General features: G+C 39.3%; 2 pseudogenes; one reads left to right on the forward strand and one right to left on the reverse strand.

The window, feature by feature from the left end:
- Window positions 1-558: 558 nt before the first annotated feature.
- LOC111894608 (3-isopropylmalate dehydratase small subunit 1-like) lies at window positions 559-1,340 on the forward strand (annotated as a pseudogene).
- A 1,775-nt stretch (window positions 1,341-3,115) lies between these two features.
- The window catches only part of LOC111894568 (histone-lysine N-methyltransferase ATX4-like), a 29,650-nt pseudogene continuing 6,787 nt past the window's right edge, over window positions 3,116-25,978 (reverse strand).

Here is a 25,978-nt window from a genome sequence, read left to right on the forward strand (position 1 = left end):
AGAATTCAAGAAATAATAAATAATTAACTAAATCATTAAAGAGTATTTTGGACCTTTTGTACTTTTATTTAAGGAAATTATTTAATTGAAATCATTCAATTAAGGAAATAAACTAATCATTCAATTAAGGAATTAAACTAAATATATTTGACCTAGTTATGTTTGTGGCTGAACACTTCATCATCGACATCAACATCATCACCATCAACCTAGTTATGTTGTTGTTGCCTTCCGTTCGTTCTTCCCCTGCTTCGATCGAGTTCCTTTCGTCCCCGATCAAATGAAGACGAGAATCGGAGATGCTTTCTCTCTCCTTGCAATAGATCGACAAAACATCGGATTTCTTAAAATGCATGCGAGCCTTCATGCTTCATTCTTTCCTGTCGACGTTACTTTCATTCGTTCCTTCATTACCCGATCAAACAAAAACACATGACATAAAAAGCCCTAATTTCTATTAGGTCACCAGGGTTTGAGAAATCATATTCGTTCCTTCTATGCTTGTAAATTCGGTCGTCTGATATACCGATGTCTTCTTCCACCACCACACAAGCAGCAATGGCGGCCACAACGTCTCTTGATAACCCCACCACGTTTGCCTCTTCCTTACCCCGTGGTCACCACCACCAAGCGTCTGTTTCTGTCTCCACCTTCAGTTTCTCGAATTCCATAAAACAACGCTCATTCAAATCCTTAATTTCCCAACCTATCCTGGCTTCTACCTCACCGGTAACACGCCATACATCCATCGTCTCTACGGCAACATCTGATTCATCTTCATCAGGTTCCGCCACCTCATTTCACGGTCTGTGCTATGTCGTTGGAGACAACATCGACACCAACAAAATCATCCCCTCTGAGTACCTAACCCTGGTCCCATCAAAACCTGATGAATACAAGAAGCTAGGATCCTACGCTCTCATTGAACTCCCGGCGTCGTACGAGACTCGATTCGTTGAGCCAGGGGAGTACCAGTCGAAATATTCGATCATCATCGGTGGAGATAACTTCGGTTGCAGCTCCTCATGAGAACACGCTCTGGTGGCTCTGGGGGCCGCTGGAGTAGCGGCGGTGGTGGCGGAATCATACGCGAGGATATTTTTAGGAATTCGGTTGCAACGGGAGAGGTTTACCCATTGGAATCAGAGGGTATGATTTGTGAAGAGTGCAAAACTGGAGATACGGTGACGATTGAGCTTGCACAAAGCCTTCTAATTAATCATACAACAGGGAAAGAGTATAAATTGAAGCCGATTGGTGATGTTGGACCTGTGATCGAAGCTAGTGGAATCTTTGCATTTGCTCGAAAAGCTGGGATGATTCCTGCTTAGAAACTTGAGGTATTGATCACATTCATCAGTAACTGAATCTCAATGTCTTAAACTGCAAATTGGTATGTGCTAACCCTCAATTTGGGCATGAATTTTGTTGTTTGGTGGTTTATAAACTAGAAAAAACAATAGCTTGATCAAATTAGTTAGGTATTTGAATGTTCAATGTCAAGTGGTTATTATGAAACTTAGAATCAAAAATCACACAACAAGATGATCAGTTCCTTTAAGCTATTGTTAGGCAATGTATTTTTATCTAGGGTTTTCTGGAACTACTTAGCTATGCAACTCGCATCACTCTTGATCATAATTATAATGCATAATCAGAACATAATCATAATGGGTTTATCTGCTCATCAAAACGTTAAAAAAGCTAATTAAACTGAATAAACATTGATCCTAAAATGTTAGTATCTGTATAACTTTCTCAATTGGTGAATTGTCTTCATGTTATTTGATGTTTGTTAAATATCTTCCTTAGGTGAATTGTCTTCATGTTATTTTAAAATTTCTATAGTGATTAAATCATTAAAAACTACTTTGTTATCTGATATAGTATTCTACTTTTGCATGTATGTTGGTTGTGGAAAAATTGTTAGGCAATGTACATCGATAATGTTTGTGGAAAAATTTTGAGACAACTCTCAACCATAGCCCAAGAAAATTATGTAATGAAACAGAAAGTAACTTTAACGCACATAGTAACTCATTTGTATTTGATATATAGAATATAATTTACAAATATTAATAGTAACTTTAATGCTTTATTGGGTCTGACATATATTTTTTTCTTTCGGTTATGGAATACAATTCTAGGTTGTTTGTGCCTTTTTATTTTTCATCAACACAAATTAATTTACTCTTTGAACCTTGTGGTATGCATTCTAAATCAAATATGTTGCTGGAAATTATGTATTCTACCAGAATAGAATTGATATATTCTGCCAGAATGTATTATATGTATTCTGTCATATTCTATTTATTCTACCAGAATATATTAAGTGATAGTTAATTGCAAGTAACATGTTTTTAACAATTATTAGTTTTTGTTGTATTTGTGATAGGAATGGTTGGAAGAAGGCGTTGAAGACCTTCATATTCTTTTAGAATATGTATAATTATATTAAAATGTATAAGGATTTTAGTCTGTAAGAATATGTATGAATTTGTATTTAAGTTCGGATGTATAAGAATATATTAGGATGTTTGTTATTTTTCAACATCTGATTCAAAAAATTTGTTTTTCTTCAATAATATTCTATTAGAATTAAATTCTGAAAGAGCATCATTCTAACAAAAAATATTCTGACAGAATATAATCGGTAAAAATTGAAATTGAATTAATTAAAAAATTCAGATTTTCTTAAATTAGGAGAATTAATCATCCCTAAAAATCAGAAAATTTCCTTTCATAAATGTAGTTAATTGTCCAAAATACCCTTTTGCTAAAAATTGTGTGATTATATGGTACATGTTACCCCATTGTAATATCATACACTCTCAAATCATGTTCATTGATTAATTTCATCCGTTGGTCCAGATCTGTACATTCTGGCACACAATACTTAGTAAAAACAAAATATCCTAAGCCTATATATATATATATATATATATATATATATATATATATATATATATATATGCATCTGCCTCTGAGAGGATAATCTATGCTCTGCTCTGGAAAAGTGTAAGGTGGTCTTCTAATAATGCATATGCATTCCTCTTGTTTCGTTGTGTATAAACAATGGTATTGTGGTGTAGGGTGTGGGTGGATGTAAAGGAAACTAATTCATAAAATTTCTACAATTGGTAGCCCTACATAAACAAGGGACTTTAAGTTCATCATGCTCATCTTGATCAAATTTGTAGTCATACCTGAATCATTCACAATTAAATATTTAAATTAATGAAGTAATGAACCCTCCTTAAAAGCAAAGATATGCAATACATACGTTAACTCATCACCAACAGATACATTGGTTTTGGCTATAAGAGCTATATGGCTCTGATCTGCACCCATACTCAATATCCTAGCATAGCAATTTGGCATGCACTGCAAGAAAAACAAATGTTATTTTTTTTAATTACCACGATACAAAAAAGAAAAGAAAACGTTGTTCGTTTTCAATTGAAGTCGGAAGCATACATACCGAATGATTGATTAATCGTGTTATATTCCCTTTATTTGTGGCATCAATTACAATGTCATTGCTCACCTTGAAGAGCTATAATGCAAGCCAAAAACAACAAGAAATATAATAGTTTATAGTTGTTTTACTTTATATTAAATAAATAAACAAAAAGATTGCAGAATCGACTCACATAGCAATCCTTGGCTTGAGACCGATAATGTACCTCCCTCAAATCTGCAACACTACGCCTCACCTGCTCACCACGATATTCAAGCACCTGCATTCCCACAAAAAAAAATCAAACTTACTAGTATTATAATTTATAAAAAAAATCAGTATTGCTTACCATTTCTCCTTCTTGAATTTTGCGTCATGCAAAGAGGCCCCATCCATGTATTCCAGATTTACCAAAACAGACATGCTGCTTTTCTGTCCTTTGGATTTTAATAAAAGAGTTAATAGTTAATAATAAGAACAAAACACATCACATCGATTACAATGGTAGAAAGACAAGTAATATTGTCCATACCTACAAACAGTCAAGTCTTTCCTTGAATGTAGAGAAGTTATTCAAATCTTCGACTTACTGCCAAGATAACAACAAAACAAGTTTTGCTTGATCATTCCATGTCCCACCCAATGCAGATAGAAATTAATTAATTAATTATTGTGTTTGAGGTTAAGCCATCTATTTCATCTACTGAATGTTGGATTGGCCTCATTAACCGATGGAATATTGCCTCCTTTACACCATTCTGAAAAAAAAAATAGCTAACAAGTGAGTGAATATTAAACACAAAAATATTATTATATATAACAAGTCTTTATGGATTGGGGCCTACCTTGACCTTGTGCTTGATCTTTTGTAAATGCGACACCTGGCAACAGAGAGTGGTTCTGGTTCATCTTCATCATTCTCTTCTGCGGTTGATGAATAAGAGACAAAGAGTTCCATTATGGTACACAACAGAAACCTTGAACCCCTAAAACTCTTTCTCTTTCTGATGCAACCTCTTTGCACAAAAAACCTCAGAAGATGTCCTGATTACAATGCCAATGTCTGTTGGGGTTCTACATAAACAACATCTCACTAAAATACCAAAAGGACAATCATAAAGAAAAGGAAATCTAGCCTTACCTATGGACAACACAGTATGAAGTCCATTTGGTGTTATATATGCCACCCTTCTCTGATGAGTGCCGCTAAATACAAACAAACAAATGAGATACGTATTTTATAGAATAAGTAAGTAAACAGATTTATTATTATTACTTGAGCTTACCTCTACACAGTAGCCAGCCCTTAAAGCACACATGGCATGAAAATAAGTAGCACACTTGCAACATTGTATACAAGAACCATGGACCAGTTTGCAAATAACACATGCCTATATAAAGTTATTTCACCAAGACAAGAATTAGATGATAATGATGATGATGAGATATTTTGTAGAGTAAAGTTATTCCTAATGCCTAATCCTACTACCTTGAAAAAAGATTCAAGTGGAATCCGAAGGAGACCAGTTGTAGGCTCCATTTTTTCATCACTTGCAAAAGAAACCTCGGGCCGGAACCATGCACAAATCACATGAACCCAAAAACTCTATATCAGTTGGCTTCAAAGCACCACCTGCATAACAACATATTATATTATATTATATTATATTATATAACATTTACAAACACCTCAACCCAACAATTGCAAAAGTACCTTTAATAGGGCAGAGACAACAATCTCTTTCAACTTGAGGCGTTTCAAATGCTCTACAACCCCAAGATGTGAAATCATGGATGTCTCTCACCCCATAGCATTCTTGATGGACATCTATTGCACACTTGTTGCATATAATAAATTTGTTCACATCATAGTCCTCATCCCATCTACAGATAGCACAGCGTTCACTTGTCCACTTTGCATTCACAGCCTCATACTTGTCTGTAATTTCATTTTTACAGATCAACATTATATTATATTATCTATATAATATAACACAATAACAAGGTTACAAAGAAAACTGTACCTTGAAGAAATGAAAACAATTGTTATTCATCTAAAGCTACTATTACAGCTAAATCAACCTTTGATGGGTTTTAGCCATAAGAACATCATATGTGCTCATGCAAACCCTAATGCTTGGATCTAGGTTTCTCTATTGTACATGCAATTCATCCAAGACTTTAAACCCTAGATCTAGCATATAATTAATCATATTAACATAAAATAGGGTTTAAGATATTACCTTGATTGTTATGTAGCAATAACAATCCCAAATCTCCTTGTAATGACTTTAGAAAGCTTAGAGTCACAAATGTCACTCCTCTAATGGTTCACAAACACCAAGAGCAAGAGGATGAAGAACAAGGAGAGAGGAGGCTGCCCAAAATGTGTACAAACCCTAGAAGGAGTCTTCCCCACGTTTTTGGGGCTTAAGGGCACTTTATATACATGTAGGCTATTAGGGTTTTGAACTAGGAAACCCTAAACTGACTGCTTAAGCCCTAAGCAGCCCATGGACCCTTCTCTAATAAGCCTTGGAAGATTTCTAATGGGTTTCCCCATAGAATTCGTCCAACCTTATATTATAAGGTAATCCATAGCCCAATTGCAATTATCTTATAATTACAATTCCAGTCCCTTAAGTTTAATTAATCTCTTTTAGTCACAAAATTAATTATCAATTAATTCTTGACCAATATTAATTAAACAATATGATTTCTCCTTTAATATATTATTCTCATAATATATTAATAAATCATAATTAATCCTTTCTCTCCATAATTCATCCTATCAAGTTGCTTTGGTGAAGGCAACCCAAAAGGACCATGCACCATCGGGTCAAGTACATACCAAAATAGTTATGGACTTAGACACTAATCCAACAGTCTCCCACTTGGATAAGTCTAATAACTATTATGCGCAAGACTTCAGATCCTGACCTGCAATCGTAGCTTTCAAAAGCCGCTGTCAACTCTGATCTTATCAGATACGCGTGTCCTTTAGATAAGGGATCATACATTCCTCCATTCTAAATATCATATAGATATGAGACATGAACTTAATCATTATCTCTATACTATTTCTCTATCTCCGATTTATGACAACTGACAACAGACTACAATTGAACACATCAATTTAGTCCCGGCTTGGCCAAGCGCTTAGGTGCCATCACTAAATCACCGAGAGGCCCAAAGATATCGCTTTTATCCTACTTTGGATAAAAGGAACGGATAAACTTTGATTCAATGCTTGCTTGCACTCACTTACCAAATTACACACAACAATATGTTTTATAACACCAAGTTACTGGTGCGTTTACATATTATCAATATGCAATCGACTCGCAAGATACAACTCACACATCTCGGTTTCAAGAATATAAGATGTTATCGTCTCACCAATCACTCGTGATACAATTCATGAAGTGATCTGTGACATCCCCAAAATCACGGCCAGAAAAGACCGGTTTGTTTATGCTTTGTTTAAAAATCAGAGTTACATTTTAAATGAAAGTGTTGCGGAATTTGTCCCAAAACAAGATATGATAAAGATTTATCAAAAGCATTTCCATAGAAATGTATTTCATTAAAAGACTTGGGATGTCATGTTCGTACAGATCAAAAGCATAAACAGTACAATATAAGCCTTACTACATTATTTCATATCTACAGGCCTATATCCGTAATCCCTCGTCCAAAACATCACATCTATGCTCATGCGCCACTACCTGTAATACATAAAACTGAGTGGGTCAGGCTTGGGAGCCTGGTGAGCACATAGGGTTTTCAACCCACAATAAATAAGTTTATTAATTTCATCAATCAACAATAACCCGATTACTCGTTCCCGTTATCCTCACTTTACGTCCCTAAACACCTATCATAAGGGACCTAGCCTAAGGATCATCATCGGGACGGACACTACTGCTAAGGGGATTCCTCAGCAATAAATGTCCTAAAGGCAACCATGTGGGGGATGGAGTACACCGGTGAACACATCGTTCACAAACACCTACAGGTTGCGAGCCTGCTAGTGTTCCACTGGACTGTCTAGAAGAGTCCGTGGTCGTCATCCATACTCCGCTAGATGACAGAAACAACAACATCAACATCGAGGCCTCTCATCATTTTATCACACATCAGCTATTACATCTACCCATGTTTTACCCCAACATTTTCGTAGATATAAAATACATATACAGTTTAAATCATTGAAAACATGTATAACAATGTTCATCCAGCATAGATAGCAAGTATTCAGATAATATGCACACATAGCACGTAATTTGTATAAAATACTTCATATCTATGTGTAAGCTGAAAGTAACTATGCACTCACCTGATTAGGTGGTGACTCAGCACTCGGACAGCGCTTCGATACTCTCAAAACGATATTCCTTCGATAAAACCTAGTATCAACACCACTAGGGTTTAGTTTAACGATAACCGCGACAAATTAATTAGTCCGAGTATTATTAAGCGTTAATAATACTCGATATAACTCATAATAATAGCCCAAATAATTATTTTAAGGACCTAATAACATTCCTATAATTATTTGAAAGCTATATTAAAAATTGCGTAAGCGTAGCACACTTACAGCGAATTTTATCGAGAACCGGGACTTGATTGGAGCAACGTTTCGAAACCGAAAAACTCCTTTTTCTCGGGACTCCGGGAGCCTCATGGCTTCCCTAGGGTGCTAAGGGGCTTAACTAGGGTTTAGAGGTGTTTTGGGGTTGTAGAGAGAGAAAGAAGTTAGAGAGAGAAGTGAAAAAGGTGTGAAAAATGATGAAGTCTCGGCCTCCTTTTATAGTCCTGCGAGGCCTCGGTACGCTGGGCGTACCTCGGACCTACGCGGGGCGTAGTCATCGGATAAGGGCGCCACCTCGGTCCAGCTGGCTTGCACTCCGGAAGAGATAAGGGCGAGGGTACGCGGGGCGTACTGGCTTCGGACGCGGAGCGTACAGCGAGGGCAGGTGTCATCATCCGAAGCGCGTTCCTTCATCAGCGATGGGCGGCCCAGATGCAGCCACGTCATCAGCCTCGCAACAGACTTCGCATTTTCATACTTCAACTTTAAAAATTCGTAACTTTCGCGTACGACCTCCGTTTTCGACGTTCTTTATATACACGCGAAGGTGGGAACGTACTCTACAACTTTCGTTTGGACTCCGTTGGCTAATTTTGGCTCGATTTTAAATTTTATATTATTAACGGGCCGGGACACGATTGGTCCGTTAAATCCTCATAACTTCTTCATCCGACATCCGTTTTCACCCATCTTTTTCTCGTTACGCTACCCTTAACGAGATCTTTGATTCTTGTTCAGGTCGTGTCGGTTAAAAACCGCTCGATCTAATATTCGAATTTCGGGCTGTACACTGCTATTCCGAAACTTCGAAAAATCATAACTTCTTCATACGAAGTCAGATTTGGGCGTTCTTTTTATCGATGTTCTTATTTTAACATATTCTATGACTTTCGTTTAGATCGCTAAGGCTAAATCTTGCTCTATCGTAAATTCACTATTTACGCTTCCCGGTGCTGTGCCGGTTTTACCGTAAAACTTCGACGGGTCATAACTTCTTCGTTATAACTCGGATTTCGGCATTCTTTATATGTACGGAAACCTTGAGACATATTCTACAACTTTATGTAGAGATATCGGGATTATCTTATACTTTAATTTTGACGCTTATTTTTATTATTTATTAATTATACATTTATAATTAAATTATAAGCACATAAATACACATAATTCACATAATACTCAAATATTTCATCTTTATTACTTCAAAAAGAGTTACAAGAGTTGACCTAGACTATTACATTGACAAAAATGCTTAGCCCTGAAACCCGGGCGTTACAATTCTCTCCCCCTTAGGATGATTCCGTCCCGGAATCATGCATCAGCAAACAGATGTGGATAGCGACTCATCATGTCATCCTCTGTTTCCCAAGTGAGATTCGGCCCATTCGAATGTTTCCATCGGACTAGCACCAAGTCGACCATCTTGCGTCGTAACTTCTTAGTCTTACGGTCGACAATTGCCTCAGGCTCTTCGATCAGCCTTTTATTCTCATCCATCCTTAACTCTGAGATTGGAATTATGTCGGGAACATCTCCCGTGAATTTCCTCAAATAACACACATGGAAAGTGTTATGAATACCATTGAGTTCTTCGGGCAATTCCAGCTTGTAAGCTTGGTTCCCAATCTTCTGAAGAACTTTGAACGGTCCAATAAACCTTGGACTCAACTTTCCTCGTTTCCCAAATCGTATAAGTCCCTTCCATGGTGAGACTTTAAGCAGAACGGAATCCCCAACCTCGAAGGTTATCGGTCGTCTTTTCTTGTCAGCATAGCTCTTCTGACGATCCTGAGCTGCTAACATTCTTTCCCTAATCACCTTCAACTTCTCGGCAGTCTCATGGACTATCTCGGGGCCCATAAACTGCTTCTCTCCGGCTTCAAGCCAACAAGACGGCGTACGACACTTTTGTCCATACAAGGCTTGGTAAGGTGCCATCTTGACGCTCGAGTGAAAACTATTGTTGTAGGAAAATTCTACCAGAGGTAAGTGCTCGTCCCAATTTCCTTGGAATTCGAGGGTACATGCTCTCAGCATATCTTCTAGTGTCTGAATCGTTCTTTCGCTTTGGCCATCAGTTTGTGGATGGTAAGCAGTACTCAAACATAACTTTGTACCCAACTCCTCTTGTAGACTCCTCCAAAACCTTGACGTGAAACGACTATCACGATGTGATACAATCGTAAGAGGAACACCGTGAAGTCTTACAATTTCCTTCACGTAAGCATTTGCGAGCTTATCCATAGACCACTTCTCGTTGGCTGCTATGAAGTGTGCGCTCTTGGTGAAACGATCCACGACTACCCAAATCATGTCGTGACCGTTCTTCGTCCTGGGCAGTTTAGTCACAAAATCCATGGTGATGTCTTCCCATTTACCCATGGGTACAGGTAAAGGTTCTAAACTCCCATACGGTTTCTGATGTTGTGCCTTAACCCTCGCACATGTTACGCACTCGGCCACATACTTCGCAACATCGAGCTTCATCGTCGGCCACCAGTAGTAGGGTTTTAGGTCCCTATACATTTTAGTGCTACCGGGATGAATCGAGTACATGGTCTTGTGTGCCTCTTCCATCAGAAGATCTCTTATTCCTCCCGTCTTAGGTACCCAAATTCGATCTTGGAATACCTTCAGTCCTTGACTGTTTGTACCGAACACTAACGTTCTTCCCAAACGTTCTTCCTTTCGGTCATTTTTCTCTAAAGCTTCTTCTTGAGCTTTCCTGATACTTTCGACAATCGTTGAAACGACTTCATATCTTAACGCTCTTGGCCTTTTCCTTTCCAGATTGACTTTCCGACTGAGAGCATCAGCAACAATATTTGCTTTACCTGGGTGGTAAAGTATCTCACAGTCGTAGTCCTTGAGAAGTTCTAGCCAGCGTCGTTGCCTCATGTTCAAATCCTTCTGATTAAAGAGATACTGGAGACTCTTATGATCAGTGAAGAGCTTGCACTTCGTGCCGTAGAGGTAATGCCTCCATATCTTTAAGGCAAAAACTACCGCTGCCAACTCCAGATCATGAGTGGGGTAGTTCTTTTCGTGCTCTTTCAATTGTCGAGATGCGTATGCTATCACCTTTTCTCTTTGGGTCAGAACACAACCCAACCCGACTCCAGATGCATCACTGTAAACTGCGAAGTCTTCAACTCCATCGGGTAGAGAAAGTATCGGTGCTTCGCATAACTTCTTCTTTAGCTTCTCGAACGCCTCTTCGTGTTTCTCACTCCATGTATATGTGGCTCCTTTATGAGTCAAAGCTGTTAATGGAGCAGCTATCGAAGAAAAGCCTTGGATAAATCGTTGATAATATCCGGCTAATCCTAGAAAGCTTCGAATCTCCGTGGGACTCTTTGGACGTTCCCACTTCATTACAGCCTCGATCTTTGCGGGGTCAACCATTATTCCCTCCTGGTTAACAACATGACCCAAGAATTGGACTTCCCATATCCAAAAGTCGCATTTGGAGAACTTTGCAAAAAGCTTCTCCTTCTTCAACACTTCTAATACTTCCCGTAGATGCTTGCCATGCTCCTCTTGGCTTTTCGAGTAGATGAGAATGTCGTCGATGAACACTATCACAGATTTATCGAGGAATGGTTTACAAACCCTATTCATCAAATCCATGAATGCTGCGGGAGCATTGGTTAGTCCGAATGACATAACCAAGAACTCGTAGTGTCTATATCTTGTTCTGAATGCAGTCTTTTCAATATCCTGCTCCCTCACCTTCAACTGATGATATCCTGACCTAAGATCGATCTTTGAGAAGTAGCTCGAACCTTGCAGCTGATCGAATAGGTCATCAATCCTCGGCAATGGATACTTGTTCTTCACCGTTGCCTTATTCAGCTCTCGGTAGTCTATGCACATCCTCATGCTTCCGTCCTTCTTCTTGACGAATAACACCGGAGCTCCCCAGGGTGATGAACTAGGTCGAATAAAACCGTTGTCCAACAGCTCCTGAAGTTGCGTCATGAGCTCCTTCATCTCCGTCGGTGATAATCGGTAAGGTGCCTTTGCTATCAGTGTTGTTCCTGGTAACAAGTCTATACGAAACTCCACTTGCCTATCAGGTGGTAATCCGGGAAGATCTTCGGGAAAGACTTCCAGATAATCACACACAACCGGTATATTCTGCACCTCTTTCTTCTCCTTCTTGGCATCGATTACGAATGCCAAGTATGATGCACATCCTTTGGACAAACATTTCCTGGCTTTCATCAGGGAGATGATTCCAGAATTCACTCTGTGTTTGTCCCCATACACCATAAATGATTCTTTTCCGGGTGGGTTTACCTTTACTATCTTCTTTCGGCATTGAATCTCAGCATCGTTAGCGCTAAGCCAATCCATACCCAAAACGATATCGAAACCGTTTAACTCTATGGGTAATAGCTCTTCGTGGAATTCGTTTCCGTTTAGGTCAATGACGATGTTCCTAATATGATTACTAACAGGTACGAATTTGCCACTGGCAACTTCTACAATCAGGGTATTATCTAGTTTTTCTACAGGCAATGCTAATTTCCCACCAAATTTATGCGACACAAAGGAGTAGTTGGCTCCGGAATCAAATAGTATATTTGTAGGCAAACCATTTACAAGAAAGGTACCTGAAGCGACGTCTGCTGCCTCCTTTGCAGCCTCGAGCGTCATCTGGAAGGCTCTTGCCTTCGGCTTCGGTGGTATGTTGGGTCTTCCCGTCTCCTTCTTCTTCGGGCAATCCCTTGAAATGTGCCCCTCCTCGTTGCACTCATAACAGACCTTCTTAGTGAACGTGCATTCATTGGCATAGTGCCCAGGCTTTCCGCATTTGTAACAAGTGACCCCTCCGTCACACTTCCCAGAGTGCTTTTTCTTGCACTTGTCACACCACTTCGCTTCTGATCCTCCTCCTCTCGAACCAAACTTCGAGAATCTACCCTTCTTACCGGACCTTGAGGATCCGTCAAATTTCCTTTTCTCGCCAACCTCGACTTTGCTGGTAGCTCTTCCCTTAATCATATCCTCCACAGACTTGGCAGCCCAGATAGCTGCCTCCAAGGTAGGTGCCTGACGCACTGGCACCGCGTACTCCCATGGTAATCCTTTTGCGTACTTATCAATTTTTGTCAGCTCGTCCGGAACAAGACGCAAGGCAAATTCCATCTTTTCTGTGAAGTTGTTCGTGTATTCATCGATTGACATGCTCCCCTTCTTTAGGGTTAGAAACTGGTTCTCTAGCTCGAGCAGGTTTTGAGCTGAGCAATACTTTCGTTTGAATTGTACCAGAAATTCTGCCCATGCCAGTTCCAGGGGTTTGTTGGGGCTTAAAGTCTTCCCCAAAGTATTCCACCAACGTACAGCGCCTCCTCGAAACTGACGCACTGCAAACGTGGTCTGTAGTTTCCCTCTGCAACCGCATGTCATGAAAGCTAACTCCATCTCCGAGATCCAATCCATGACTCCGATTGGATCTTCCTTTCCCGTGAAAGTCGATGGCTTGCAAGTCTGAAAATCCTTGTACTTGCATCCATTTCTCTCGAATCCGTCATCTTGGTTATATTCTTGAACTATTGGTTGGTTGACTTGACCAATAGTTCCACTGTAGTCTCCTTCCTCAGTCTGCCCTTCGTTCAACTCGGGCTGTTCGATTTGAATAGTGCCTTCCTCTCGATTTTGCTGGAGAAAACGTCTAGTTTCCTCCATTTGACGATCCAACATAGCCTGGATCATCGCTTGCACTCCGGCCATCATGACTGGCTCAGGTGCAACTTCTTCTACAACAGGTATTTGTTGAACCACTGGGGGTTGGTTCCTATCTCCATTCGCGTTCACGTTTCCGCTACGAGTCCTTGCCATCTTGATCTATACACCGAATAAGGTGAATTTAGATCTTTATTTAGGATAGACGTTTTAAATCGTCCTTATCACTCCGAAACGTTTACATGCTAGTTCTAATATTGTAGTCGTACGTTTAGAATCCTAAACACATAAGGTTTCCAGATCCGGTCAGCAACAGACCATAGATCCGAACAATTAACAGCATATTATGCACAAAGCATTTAGCACATAAAAGCATTTTAGGCACAATTCCTAAAATAAGCTAGTGCTCACACCTCACAATCATTGCTTAGCATTCTAAGTTTAAGTCTAGAAATCCTACAAATTCCTAGTTCGCTTAAACTAATGCTCTGATACCAACTGTGACATCCCCAAAATCACGGCCAGAAAAGACCGGTTTGTTTATGCTTTGTTTAAAAATCAGAGTTACATTTTAAATGAAAGTGTTGCGGAATTTGTCCCAAAACAAGATATGATAAAGATTTATCAAAAGCATTTCCATAGAAATGTATTTCATTAAAAGACTTGGGATGTCATGTTCGTACAGATCAAAAACATAAACAGTACAATATAAGCCTTACTACATTATTTCATATCTACAGGCCTATATCCGTAATCCCTCGTCCAAAACATCACATCTATGCTCATGCGCCACTACCTGTAATACATAAAACTGAGTGGGTCAGGCTTGGGAGCCTGGTGAGCACATAGGGTTTTCAACCCACAATAAATAAGTTTATTAATTTCATCAATCAACAATAACCCGATTACTCGTTCCCGTTATCCTCACTTTACGTCCCTAAACACCTATCATAAGGGACCTAGCCTAAGGATCATCATCGGGACGAACACTACTGCTAAGGGGATTCCTCAGCAATAAATGTCCTAAAGGCAACCATGTGGGGGATGGAGTACACCGGTGAACACATCGTTCACAAACACCTACAGGTTGCGAGCCTGCTAGTGTTCCACTGGACTGTCTAGAAGAGTCCGTGGTCGTCATCCATACTCCGCTAGATGACAGAAACAACAACATCAACATCGAGGCCTCTCATCATTTTATCACACATCAGCTATTACATCTACCCATGTTTTACCCCAACATTTTCGTAGATATAAAATACATATACAGTTTAAATCATTGAAAACATGTATAACAATGTTCATCCAGCATAGATAGCAAGTATTCAGATAATATGCACACATAGCACGTAATTTGTATAAAATACTTCATATCTATGTGTAAGCTGAAAGTAACTATGCACTCACCTGATTAGGTGGTGACTCAGCACTCGGACAGCGCTTCGATACTCTCAAAACGATATTCCTTCGATAAAACCTAGTATCAATACCACTAGGGTTTAGTTTAACGATAACCGCGACAAATTAATTAGTCCGAGTATTATTAAGCGTTAATAATACTCGATATAACTCATAATAATAGCCCAAATAATTATTTTAAGGACCTAATAACATTCCTATAATTATTTGAAAGCTATATTAAAAATTGCGTAAGCGTAGCACACTTACAGCGAATTTTATCGAGAACCGGGACTTGATTGGAGCAACGTTTCGAAACCGAAAAACTCCTTTTTCTCGGGACTCCGGGAGCCTCGGGGCTTCCCTAGGGTGCTAAGGGGCTTAACTAGGGTTTAGAGGTGTTTTGGGGTTGTAGAGAGAGAAAGAAGTTAGAGAGAGAAGTGAAAAAGGTGTGAAAAATGATGAAGTCTCGGCCTCCTTTTATAGTCCTGCGAGGCCTCGGTACGCTGGGCGTACCTCGGACCTACGCGGGGCGTAGTCATCGGATAAGGGCGCCACCTCGGTCCAGCTGGCTTGCACTCCGGAAGAGATAAGGGCGAGGGTACGCGGGGCGTACTGGCTTCGGACGCGGAGCGTACAGCGAGGGCAGGTGTCATCATCCGAAGCGCGTTCCTTCATCAGCGATGGGCGGCCCAGATGCAGCCACGTCATCAGCCTCGCAACAGACTTCGCATTTTCATACTTCAACTTTAAAAATTCGTAACTTTCGCGTACGACCTCCGTTTTCGACGTTCTTTATATACACGCGAAGGTGGGAACGTACTCTACAACTTTCGTTTGGACTCCGTTGGCTAATTTTGGCTCGATTTTAAATTTTATATTATTAACGGGCCGGGACACGATTGGTCCGTTAAATCCTCATAACTTCTTCATCCGACATCCGTTTTCACCCATCTTTTTCTCGTTACGCTACCCTTAACGAGATCTTTGATTCTTGTTCAGGTCGTGTCGGCTAAAAACCGCTCGATCTAATATTCGAATTTCGGGCTGTACACTGCTATTCCGAAACTTCGAAAAATCATAACTTCTTCATACGAAGTCAGATTTGGGCGTTCTTTTTATCGATGTTCTTATTTTAACATATTCTATGACTTTCGTTTAGATCGCTAAGGCTAAATCTTGCTCTATCGTAAATTCACTATTTACGCTTCCCGGTGCCGTGCCGGTTTTACCGTAAAACTTCGACGGGTCATAACTTCTTCGTTATAACTTGGATTTCGGCATTCTTTATATGTACGGAAACCTTGAGACATATTCTACAACTTTATGTAGAGATATCGGGATTATCTTATACTTTAATTTTGACGCTTATTTTTATTATTTATTAATTATACATTTATAATTAAATTATAAGCACATAAATACACATAATTCACATAATACTCAAATATTTCATCTTTATTACTTCAAAAAGAGTTACAAGAGTTGACCTAGACTATTACATTGACAAAAATGCTTAGCCCTGAAACCCGGGCGTTACATGATCCAAGTGAGCGTGGGTTTGATCCAATGGTCAAATCATATTCATAAGCACTCATGAACGTTGCAGCAAACATTTGCTTATGTCTAATACACTTTAGACAATCCACACACCAATTCACGACAGTTTTCATTCATACCTACTTCCAACATATGAATGACTGTGGTCCGTTCGAATAATTTGACTGTTCTAAACCAATTAAATTGCTCAGGAAGTCAAAACATGCAAAGTCAAACACAATAATAATACTAATCCTATATGGTCCCAAACCCTTGAGTATAAATAAACCCCTTTTATTTATCACCATATCGATTAGTCATTATTTGTTGTTTCGGATAATCAACTTCTTACTTGAATCATTACAACACTTGTCTCATGCTCTTAGCATGCACACGATGTTTACCTATGGTTCTTACTTTGTAAAATAGATCAAATGAACACATTTCCAATCATACTCATTTCATAATTCCCAATTCTTATCACAAGTGAAAGAATATCAAATTCTTGCCACTTATAGAATATGTAGATTTTAACATTTTATACAATGATCCTTTCGTAAAGTCATAGCTAAAAATCATCAAGACTTGGCCAATCTCTATAAGAAACAATTCTATAGATATGATGTCTCTTACTCAAAGTACATTCCTTTGAACATCCTTTTGCATAAAAGTTTCTAACAAAGATTCTCAATATCCAACTCCCAATATGGAAACATTTCCATATTTTTCCATATGACAAATCTTTCTTAATAGAATCTTATCTATTCATAATAATGTCGATATGGTCCATCCAATATCATACTTCCAACTACTCACAAGCGACCAATCCTCAGCGAGCTTTGGATCGTCCTTTGATAGTTGTTTAATTATCTTAGTCAAAAATGATTATTGTCCTTTTTCCCTCTAAATGCGCTAGACATTTGGAAAATTTTAGAATGGTCAAATATTATAGCATTTGCAATCGATCCTTTACCTGAAGCGTATGGGACACGATGCATAATGTTCTTACATAAAGATACAATATTTTATCAATCTTTTGCCATAATATTTTATGTGTCACGTTCTCACAATTCGAACTATGATGAGGGATTCCATAATCATAATCGAAATTTGAGAACGCACTATGTATCCTTGATTAAATTTATTAACATTCCACAACCTAAGCTTTTAGATTTGAAATGAAGCATAATATTCTCTCCCTTAATTATAGAAAAACAACTATTCAACCCTTACAACTTTGCAAAGTATGACTCTTGTTTTCTATAATTAATATTGCTAACTTGCAATACTTGCCTGAATAATCATATAAGCATAACATTTATGCTCCCAATATCACGATGATTATTATAAACATAACACTTATGCTCCCACTAGCTTTGACATGTATTCAGAAATAGCTTAACTTTGAGAAAAACAATGCCTATTGAATTTCTTTAAGTTCATATTTCTAATACACAATGCTTTGATAATCTTTTATCAAGGCTTCTTAAACTTATACACCTTTGCCTTAGATAGCTCATATGTGTGTCTAAACAATTCAGACTAATTGCCAAATCTCACAATTCGAATCATGGAAAGGGATACCATAACCATAATCGAATTCGAGAATACAATTTCACAATCACTATCTTCTTAAAATCTTCCTTTTAGTGAAAGCATTTCCTCACAGTCATTTTCATGAAGGAGAGAATCTTATGACACTTAGATTTTAATGGTGTATGTGTTCCTATCCATGCGAATTTGTCAAAACCAAAGTTTCCGACAAATCCAAACTCATATGGACCGAACTTCTAAATCTTGATTTCTTGCCTTATGGTAACACGAGTGCCCACCATGTCTTCCAAGTAGTTAAGCAGCTCACCCTTTCCTATCAATGTACTTTTCATTGATCAAGGTGCTTGCCTTTTATGCATCCAAATGAGAACTCACAGAACAAACATGCATAATTAACTCAATTGAAATGGCACAGAAACAAGATAGTGTCAACACTCAAGTCAATTGAGACTCCCACTGACTCCTTGACATATAAGATTCTTTTGTCAATAACATTTCTTGACAAACAAATATTCAAGAGTTAGTGTAGCTTTTATCAAAACACTTCATGAAATTGGTCCTAGTTGGTCTTTGTCTTGTCCAAGACATCACAACTTTCCACATTCGATGAATGTTATAAACCTTCTTTAGACTTGTCACTCAATGTCACAATCTTAACACCAAGACTTGTTATTGGAACGAAGTATGATTGACCTTTTGATTTAACAATTTCTTCAATTCTTGATTCCTCTTCTCATACATACAATTGTACTAAGACTCATTTAGAGGATCAATTGAGATATGGTTCTTAATCACTAAGACCTATCATAAAACATAATAATAGGTACTCTCCCTTCTTCTTAGAATAGAGAAACTTTTATCTTTCTGCCTACTTGATTCTTCTTATTCGTTCTGCTATTAATTTAAACTCTTTGAATCAATTCAGAATTACACTTAATCTTATAAGTATAATCATATTTACTAAGCCTTTAGTAAATCATGACGAATATCTTTGTTACTCTTGTGGTGGACTTGATCAACACACAACTTTGTGTACTCGATCTCCTAGTCCTTCACTTGACACTTTGTCAACGAATTAGTCTAATTTCCAAATATGAAATTTCTCATTCATCATGCAACCAAGTTGCATGATTCCAAGTTTCTGTCCAATTGAAACTTGGGTGATGAGAAGCTCTCCCAATTTGGTAAATTCTCGACATTTCCACAAATAACATAATTAAGAATCACATCCACTCGTTGTAGAAATATACGAACATCAATTTTTCATAACGATTTCATTGCAAGGAAATAAATAAATGAGTCAAACCAAAATTTATTTTATTCATAAAAGCAGCGGAAAACATTTGTCCTTACAATGCAAAATCAACTGAAGAACTATGTAGTCAAATATTCCTAACAACTCTATCATAACTCTCTAAGCTTAAAATCTAATCTTCAAGTCCATGCGATCGAGATCCATTTCTTTGTGATTAGACTCGTCTTGCTCTTTCATCAATCTTCCTCTCTTTTCATTGATCCTGCAAAACATTCAAATGCAATCTTATCACATTATGTATTAAGAATCAACGAATAGGAACTTAATGGAGTTAGATAGTGGATTTTACCTGAAGCACAACCATACTCTTTGACTCTCCCATATTCTGGACTCTTCAGGCTCTTAGGGAAGACTTATATCCAACGCCCTTTCACTTGGCAGCAAACGCAGGTCGGTTCTCCTAGAACGTCCTCTGAAGCATGGTTGGTTGACTTTCCTAACAAATATGCTCCATTGCCTTGCCAAATCATTTCTGATTCAGCAACAATGAGCATGTAAGTTAAGTCAATGAGGCTTACGTCATGATCCATCATATGATACTTTCTTTTGAACTAATTATATGTGACATCCCCAAAATCACGGCCAGAAAAGACCGGTTTGTTTATGCTTTGTTTAAAAATCAGAGTAACATTTTAAATAAAAGTGTTGCGGAATTTGTCCCAAAACAATAATATGATAAAGATTTATCAAAAGCATTTCCATAGAAATGTATTTCATTAAAAGACTCGGGATGTCATGTTCGTACAGATCAAAAGCATAAACAGTACAATACAAGCCTTACTACATTATTTCATATCTACAGGCCTATATCCGTAATCCCTCGTCCAAACATCATATATATGCTCAAGCGCCACTACCTGTAATACATAAAACTGAGTGGGTCAGGCTTGGGAGCCTGGTGAGCACATAGGGTTTTCAACCCACAATAAATAGTTTATTAATTTCATCAATCAACAATAACCTGATTACCCGTTCCCGTTATCCTCACTTTACGTCCCTAAACACCTATCATAAGGGACCTAGCCTAAGGATCATCATCGGGACGGACACTACTACTAAGGGGATTCCTCAGCAATAAATGTCCTAATAGGCAACCATGTGGGGGATGGAGTACATCTGGTGAGCACACAGTTCAAATAAACACACAGTTCAAATAAACACCTACAGGTTGCGAGCCTGCTAGTGTTCCACTGGACTGTCTAGAATAGTCCGTGGTCGTCATCTATACTCCGCTAGATGACTGGATCATCAATAACATCTATAACGAGGCCTCTCATTATTTTATTTTGTCACACAGCAACTATTACATCTACCCATGTTTTACCCAACACATTTTGTAGATATAAAATACATATACAATTTAAATCTTTGAAAACATGTATAAAACGTTCATCCAGCATAGATAGCAAGTATTCAGATAATATGCACAAATAGCACGTAATTTATATTAAATACTTCATATCTATGTGTAAGTTGAAAGTAAATATGCACTCACCTGAAAAGGTGGTGATTCCGAACTCAGACAGCACTTCGCTTCTTAAAAAGAATTTTCTTCGACGAAACCTAGTATTATTACCACTAGAGTTTAGTTTATTATTCGTCGAGACTAATTAATAGTCTAGCTATTATTATTATTATTATATAAGCGTCAAAAAAATACTTATATAACCCATAATAATAGCCCAAGTATTTATTATAAGTTCCTAATAACGTTACTATAATTATATTAAAAATAGCGTAGGCGTAGCTCACTTACAGCGGGTTTTATAGAAAACCGGGCTTTGCTTGGAGCAGCGTTCCCGAGCCGAAAAGCTCTTCTTCTCGGAGCCTTCGAGCACTCCGGGGCTTCCGCCTCGTGCTAGGGAGGTTCCCTAGGCTTTTCGGGGGATTTCGGGGCTAGAGAGAGGTTCTAGAGAGAGAGAGAGAGAGTAAAGAGAAGAAAGAATGGGAAAGGTGTGAAGAAAATGAGGGTGGGAGAGGTGGTATTTATAGGGTGAAATGTGGCTGAACTTGGTGCCACATGTCACCATCTGGTGGCAAGCCTTGGGGAGAAAGCAATGGCCAAGATTGTGCCACATTACCCATTTTCGCACAGCACACTTCCGACTTCTAAAATCCGTAACTTTCACATACGACCTCCGTTTTTGACGTTCTTTATATCCACGCGTAGGTAATAATAAGATCTACAACTTTCATTTTGACACCGTCAGCCAATTCTCGATCGATCTTAAATTTAACAGTACAAGGAGATTATACTGTTAAACGTCTGCGTAAAATTAATAACTTCTACATACGGACTCTGTTTTTGTCTGTCTTTTTACCGTTGATTTCCTATTAATGAGATCTTCAACTCTCATTTACGTTGCGTAAGCCAAAAACCGCTCGAACTAAAATTCGAGTTTCAGGCCGTACACTGCTAAGCCGAATCTTAGAAAAATCATAACTTCTTCATACGAAGTCAGATTTGGGCGTTCTTTTTATCGATGTTCTTAGTTTAACATATTCTACGACTTTTGTTTAGATTGATAAGGCTAAAAAGTCTTCTATCGTAAATTCACTATTTACGTCTCCCGGTGTCGTGCCGGTTTTGCCGTAAAACTTCGACGGGCCATAACTTCTTCGTTATAGCTCGGATTTCGACATTCTTTATATGTACGGAAACCTTGAGACGTATTCTACAACTTTATGTAGATATATCAGGATTATCTCACACTTTAATTTTGACGCTCATTTTTATTCTTTATTAATTATACATTTATAATTAAATAATAAACACATAAACACACATAATTCACATAATACTCAAATATTTTATATTTATTACTTCAAAAAGAGTTACAATAGTTGACCTAGACTATTACATTGACAAAAATGCTTAGCCCTGAAAACCCGGGCGTTACAATTCTCTCCCCCTTAGGATGATTCCGTCCCGGAATCATGCATCAGCAAACAGATGTGGATAGCGACTCATCATGTCATCCTCTGTTTCCCAAGTGAGATTCGGCCCATTCGAATGTTTCCATCGGACTAGCACTAAGTCGACCATCTTGCGTCGTAACTTCTTAGTCTTACGGTCGACATATCTTCCAGCGTCTGAATCGTTCTTTCGCTCTGACCATCAGTTTGCGGATGGTAAGCAGTACTCAAACACAACTTTGTACCCAACTCCTCTTGTAGACTCCTCCAAAACCTTGACGTGAAACGACTATCACGATCTGACACAATCGTAAGAGGGACACCGTGAAGTCTTACAATTTCCTTCACGTAAGCGTTTGCGAGCTTATCCATAGACCACTTCTCGTTGGCGGCTATGAAGTGTGCACTCTTGGTGAAACGATCCACGACTACCCAAATCATGTCGTGTCCGTTCTTCGTTCTGGGCAGTTTAGTCACAAAATCCATGGTGATGTCTTCCCATTTACCCATGGGTACAGGTAAAGGTTCTAAACTCCCATACGGTTTCTGATGTTGTGCCTTAACCCTCGCGCATGTTACGCACTCGGCCACATACTTCGCAACATCGAGCTTCATCGTCGGCCACCAGTAGTAGGGTTTTAGGTCCCTATACATTTTAGTGCTACCGGGATGAATCGAGTACATGGTCTTGTGTGCTTCTTCCATTAGAAGATCTCTTATTCCTCCCATCTTAGGTACCCAGATTCGATCTTGGAATACCGTTAGTCCTCGACTGTTTGTACCGAACACTAACGTTTTTCCCAAACGTTCTTCCTTTCGGTCATTCTTTTCTAAGGCTTCTTCTTGAGCTTTCCTGATACTTTCCACAATCGTCGAGACGACTTCAATTCTTAACGCTCTTGGCCTTTTTCTTTCAAGATTGACTTTCCGACTGAGAGCATCAGCAACAATATTTGCTTTACCTGGGTGGTAAAGTATTTCACAGTCGTAGTCCTTGAGAAGCTCTAGCCAGCGTCGTTGCCTCATGTTCAACTCCTTCTGATTAAAGAGATACTGGAGACTCTTATGATCAGTGAAGAGCTTACACTTCGTGCCATAGAGGTAATGCCTCCATATCTTTAAGGCAAATACTACCGCTGCCAACTCCAGATCATGAGTGGGGTAGTTATTTTCGTGCTCTTTCAATTGTCGAGATGCGTATGCTATCACCTTTTCTCTTTGGGTCAGAACACAACCCAACCCGACTCCAGATGCATCACTATAAACCGCGAAATCTTCAACTCCATCGGGTAGAGAAAGTATCGGTGCTTCACATAACTTCTTCTTTAGCTTCTCGAACGCCTCATCGTGTTTCTCACTCCATGTATACGTAGCTCCTTTATGGGTCAAAGCTGTTAATGGAGCAGCTATCGAAGAAAAGCCTTGGATAAATCGTCGGTAATATCCGGCTAATCCTAGAAAGCTTCGAACCTCCGTGGGACTCTTCGGACGTTCCCACTTCATTACAGCCTCGATCTTGGCGGGGTCAACCATTATTCCTTCTTGGTTAACAACATGACCCAAGAATTGGACTTCCCGTATCCAGAAGTCGCATTTGGAGAACTTCGCAAAAAGCTTCTCCTTCTTTAACACCTCCAACACTTCTCGTAGATGCTTGCCATGCTCCTCCTGGCTTTTCGAGTAAATAAGAATGTCGTCGATGAACACTATCACAGATTTATCGAGGAATGGTTTACAGACCCTATTCATCAAATCCATGAATGCTGCGGGAGCATTGGTTAGTCCGAATGACATAACCAAGAACTCGTAGTGTCCATATCTTGTTCTGAATGCAGTCTTCTCAATATCCTGCTCTCTCACCTTCAGCTGATGATATCCTGACCTAAGATCGATCTTTGAGAAGTAGCTCGAACCTTGCAGCTGATCGAATAGGTCATCAATCCTCGGCAATGGATACTTGTTCTTCACCGTTGCCTTATTCAGCTCTCGTTAGTCTATGCACATCCTCATGCTTCCGTCCTTCTTCTTCACGAATAACACCGGAGCTCCCCAGGGTGATGAACTAGGTCGAATGAATCCGCTGTCCAACAACTCCTGAAGTTGTGTCATGAGCTCCTTCATCTCCGTCGGTGCTAATCGGTAAGGTGGCTTTGCTATCGGTGTTGTTCCTGGTAACAAGTCTATACGAAACTCCACTTGTCTATCAGGTGGTAATCCGGGAAGATCTTCGGGAAAGACTTCCGGATAATCGCACACAACCGGTATATTCTGCACCTCTTTCTTTTCTTTCTTAGCATCGATTACGAATGCCAAGTATGATGCACATCCTTTGGACAAACATTTCCTGGCTTTCATCAGGGAGATGATTCCAGAAGTTACTCTGCATTTGTCCCCGTACACCATAAATGATTCCTTTCCGGGTGGGTTTATCCTAACTATCTTCTTTTGGCATAATATCTCGGCATCGTTGGCGCTAAGCCAATCCATACCCAAAACGATGTCGAAACCGTTTAACTCTATGGGTAATAGTTCCTCATGGAATTCGTTTCCGTTTAGGTCAATGACGATGTTCCTAATACGATTACTAACAGGTACGAGTTTGCCACTGGCAACTTCTACAATCAGAGCATTATCTAGTTTTTCTACAGGCAATGCTAATCTTCCACCAAATTTATGCGACACAAAGGAGTAATTGGCTCCGGAATCAAATAGTATATTTGCAGGCAAACCATTTACAAGAAAGGTACCTGAAGCGACGTCTGCTGCCTCCTTCGCAGCCTCGAGCGTCATCTGAAAGGCTCTCGCCTTTGGCTTTGGTGGAATGTTGGGCCTTCCCGCATCTTTCTTCCTTGGGCAATCCTTAGCAATATGCCCTTCTTCACGACACTCGTAGCACACCTTCTTGTTGGTGGTGCACTCATTGGCATAGTGCCCTGTTTTCCCACACTTGTAGCTGGTTACTTCATCGCCACATTTTCCCGAGTGCTTCTTCTTGCACTTCTCGCACCATTTAAATTCGTTTCCTCCCCCGAATTTTTTTGAACCGAACTTGCTCTTCTTTTTGTTGGGTTTAGCAGACCCTTCAAATTTCCTCTTCTCGCCAACCTTGATTTTGCTGGCAGCTCTTCCCTTAATCATGTCCTCCACAGACTTGGCAGCCCAGATAGCTGCCTCCAAAGTAGGTGCCTGACGTACTGGCACCGCGTACTCCTATGGAAGTCCCTTTGCGTACTTATCAATTTTCGTCAGCTCATCCGGAACAAGACGCAAGGCAAACTCCATCTTTTCTGTGAAGTTGTTCGTGTATTCATCGATTGACATGCTTCCCTTCTTCAAGGTTAGAAACTGGTTCTCTAACTCTAGCAGGTTTTGAGCCGAGCAGTATTTTCGTTTGAATTGCACCAGAAATTCTGCCCATGTCAGTTGCAGGGGCTTGTTGGGGCTTAAAGTCTTCCCCAAGGTATTCCACCAACGTACAACGCCTCCTCGAAACTGACGTACTGCAAATGTG

The sequence above is a fragment of the Lactuca sativa genome, chromosome 7, assembly GCF_002870075.4.
Source record: "Lactuca sativa cultivar Salinas chromosome 7, Lsat_Salinas_v11, whole genome shotgun sequence".
In the NCBI taxonomy this organism is placed as follows: Eukaryota; Viridiplantae; Streptophyta; class Magnoliopsida; order Asterales; family Asteraceae; genus Lactuca; species Lactuca sativa.